Below are 3746 nucleotides of genomic sequence, written 5' to 3'. Positions count from 1 at the left end.
AAAAAAAAAAAAAAAAGAAATCTCTACACCCAACATGGGGCTCGAACTCACAACCCCGAGATCAAGAGTTGTATGCTCCACTGACTGAGCCAGGTGCCTCCCTTCAGTATTTTTTTTTTTAACACCCAAGAGAATTAGACTATTATTTTGCCTGAGCGACTACAGTCGGGTCTCTTACAGTCAAATTTAATTCTAACTGATAGAGCGACTAATTTTTTTTAACAATTTTAAATAGAGGGTCACCTGGGTGGCTCAGTCAGTTAAGCATCCGACTCTTGATTTCAGTTCAGGTCATGATTTCAGGGTCATGAGACTGAGCCCTGAGTCGGGCTCCACATTGAGCACAGAGCCTGCTTAAGATTCTCTCGCCCCCTCCCTCTGCCCCCATCCCACTCATGCTCTCTCTCTCTCTTTTTTTTAAGATTTTATTTTATTTTTTTAAGATTTTATTTATTTATTTGAGAAAGAGAGAGCACAAGCAGGGGGAGGAGCAGAGGGAGAAGGACAAGCAGACTCCTCTATGAAGAGGGAGACTGATATGAGGGCTCGGTCCCAGGATCCTGAGATCATGACCTGAGCCAAAGGCAGGTGCTTCACCGACTGAGCCACCCAGGTGTCCCTCAAGCTCTCTCTCTTACTAAAAAATAAATAAATAAATAAATAAATAAATAAATAAATAAATAGGAAAAAATCCATCTTAAATTCATATGGAATCTCAAGGGACCCCAAGTAGCCAAAATAATCTTGAAAAAGAAGAAGAAAATTAGAAGTCTCACACTTCCTGATTTCAAAACTTACTGCAAAGCTACAGTGATCAAAAGAGTGTGGTACTGGCCTAAAGACAGACATACAGACCAAAGGAATAGCATAGTGAGTCCAGAAATAAGCCATCACATACCTGGTCACTTGATTTCCACCAAGGGTGCCAAGACCATTCACTGGGAAAAGGACAGCCTTTTCAACAAATGGTGTTGGGAAATCCAAATATCCACATGCGAAAAAAAGAAGAAAATGAGCTGGAACCTTACTTAACACCATATATGAAAATGAACTTAGAAATGGATTAAGATCAAATAGAAGACCTAAAACTATAAAATTGCTTGGGGGGGAGGGTGGCGAGCAAACAGGAAAAAAGCTTCAGGATGTTGGATTTACGATGATTTCTTGGATATGATGCAAAAGGCTCAGTAACAAAGCAAAAACAAATACATGGGACCACATCAAACTTAAAAGCTTCTGCCCATCAAAGAACAAAATCAATGGAGTGAAAAGGCAACTCACAAAATGGGAGAAAATATCTGCGGATCGTATATCTGATAAGGCATTAATATTCAGAATACATATACAGAGCTCCAAGTCAACAACAAAAACCAAAAAACTAGATTTTTAAAATGGGCAAAGAATTTGAATAGACATTTCTCCAAAGACAACACACAAATGGCCAATATGCACATAAAAAAGATGTTCAGGGGCACCTGGGTGGCTCATTTCGTTGAACATTCTGCTCTTGATTTCGGCTCAGGTCATGATCTCAGGGTCATGAGATCGAGCCCCACATCTGGCTCCACGCTCAGCAGAGTCTGCCTGGGATTCTTTCTCTCCTTCTTCCTCTGGCCCTTATCCTGCTTGCACTCGAAAGAAAAAGAAAAGAAAAGAAAAGAAAAGGAAAGGAAAGGAAAGGAAAGGAAAGGAAAGGAAAGGAAAGGAAAGGAAGAAAGAAAAAAAAAGAAAAGAAAAGAAAAGAAAAGAAAAGAAAAGAAAAGAAAAGAAAGAAAAGAAAAGAAAAGAAAAAGGAAGAAAGAAAGAAAGAAAGAAAGAAAGAAAGAAAGAAAGAAAAGAAAAGAAAAGAAAAGAAAAGAAAAGAAAAGAAAAGAAAAGAAAAAAGAAAAGAAAAAGGAAGAAAGAAAGAAAAAGGAAGGAAGGAAGAAAGAAAATATTTTTTAAAAAAGAAAGAAAAGAAAAGATCATCAACATCATTCATTAGGCAAATGCAAATTAAAACCACAATGGGGTATCACCACATATACGTGAAGACGTCTACTATAAAAAAGTAGACAATTACAAGAGTTGGCACGGACGCAGAGAAACTGGAACCCTTCTGCCCTGCTGGTAGGAATGTAAAGTCGTGCAGCTTCTATGGAAAATAGTCTGCTGTTCTTTAAACAAATGAAAAATAGCATTACATAATGATCCAGCAATGCCGCGTTGGGTACATGCCCAAAAGAATTGAAAGCAGAGTCTCGAAAAGATATTTGCACACCCATGTTCCTAACAGCGTTATTCACAATAGCCGAAAGGTAGAAGAGGCCACCAAGGAGAATGGGCACTGAAGTGTGGTGCACACATACACAATGGAACAGTATGCAGCCTCCGCAAGGAAGGAGACCGTGTCACCTGCCACAACATGGATGAACCTTAGGGACACCCTCAGGGAAATAAACCAGCCATGAAAAGACACCTGGTGCACGACTCCAATTACATGAGGTCCCTAGAGTAGTCAAACACACAGAAACAGAAAGTAGAAGGGTGGCTGCCAGGGGCTGGGGGAGGGGGGAGGCGGGGAGGTGTTGTTTAACGTGTACGGAGTTTTCGTTTTGCAAGAAGAAAACGTTCTGGAGGTCTGTTGCACAACGATGTGAATATATTTAACGTGATTCAACTGCACCCTGAGAAATGGCTAGATGGTTGAATCTTCTGTTATGTGTGTGTGTGTTTTTACCACAATAAAAAAATAAAAAAATAAACACTGCGGTGGGCCACCAGTTTGCAATCTCTCCTTTAGACAGTGCTCCCCCGCACCCCTCCACCCCCCTGGGGCGGGCATGCACCACTTGCTAGGACGGCAAGGGCCGTGGGGAAACTTGTCACGTAGGGGCTGACAAGCTTGTCTTAAGCGCTCCTTTACTTGGTTCATTCGACAACACTTACCAGGTGCGGACTCCGCGCCAAGCTCCAGGCCCTGGAGCAACAGAGATAAGTGGGGGAATTCCTGATCTGGGGGGGGGGGGGGGGGGGGAGAAGGACAGACACTGAACACATGAAAAGATCAGAGATGGTGATACAAATTCAATGGGGTTGTAGGATGCAGGGTGACTGGGAGGGCATGCGATTACAGGGAACGGACCGGAAGGGCTCTGAGAAGGGGAACTTCATCTGAGATCCCAGGGACAGAAGCTTCGGGGCCTGTGAGGATGGGCTGGAGCTCCAGGCGGAGGGAAGGGAGCGCAGAGGCCTGGAGGCAGGGGTAGGCCTGGCGGGGCCTGTGGTGTGCAGGGGCAGGAAGGCCTGACTCAGGGGCCGCTGGGGGGGAGGATGGCTCACGGGCTCCCAGCAGCCCTGTGTGCAAGAAAGAGATAATGCCCAGTCCTTTCTCGGCATAAACTTGCTCTGTGAGTTCAAATATATCATTCTCTTTTATGATAAAAAAAAAAATTAGAATAAACTAGATATTCCTAGAGAAAGGCTGAATCAGTCGATACCCCTCAAACTCTCATATTTGTTTCCACACATCTGATAATGGCTGAATCTCTGAATTAGCTCCTTGGTGTGATTTAAAAACCACGGATCTGCTTGGGCCCCGTCACCCCCACTCGCCAGATGGGTGTCCTGAGCCCCAGGGTGGGGAAGGAACTGCAGGCAAGCCCAAGGCTGAGCAGGAGTTAGGTCTGGAGGTGAGGGGTGCCTGACTCCCAGGTCAGGGGTGGGAAGGCCCTTACTTATTGGGGCACTGGAGCACCCTGGGGCCT

At 44.2% G+C, this 3746-nt stretch overlaps 1 long non-coding RNA gene across 1 annotated transcript in view; it reads right to left on the bottom strand.

Annotated features, from left to right (window-relative positions):
* LOC117804150 overlaps window positions 1–1536 on the bottom strand; it is a 3802-nt gene extending 2266 nt beyond the window's left edge. Inside the window, exons 1-2 of the long non-coding RNA XR_004628434.1 lie at window positions 1476–1536; window positions 899–954 (exon numbers count right to left, since the gene is read on the bottom strand). This is a non-coding gene — a long non-coding RNA (uncharacterized LOC117804150). The remainder of the gene's footprint in view (window positions 1–898; window positions 955–1475) is intronic.
* Window positions 1537–3746: the final 2210 nt, after the last annotated feature.

This window comes from Ailuropoda melanoleuca, chromosome 10, assembly GCF_002007445.2.
Source record: "Ailuropoda melanoleuca isolate Jingjing chromosome 10, ASM200744v2, whole genome shotgun sequence".
Lineage (NCBI taxonomy): Eukaryota > Metazoa > Chordata > Mammalia > Carnivora > Ursidae > Ailuropoda > Ailuropoda melanoleuca.
Note: the sequence above shows the minus strand (reverse complement) of the source record. Positions and strands in the feature narration are given on the sequence as shown.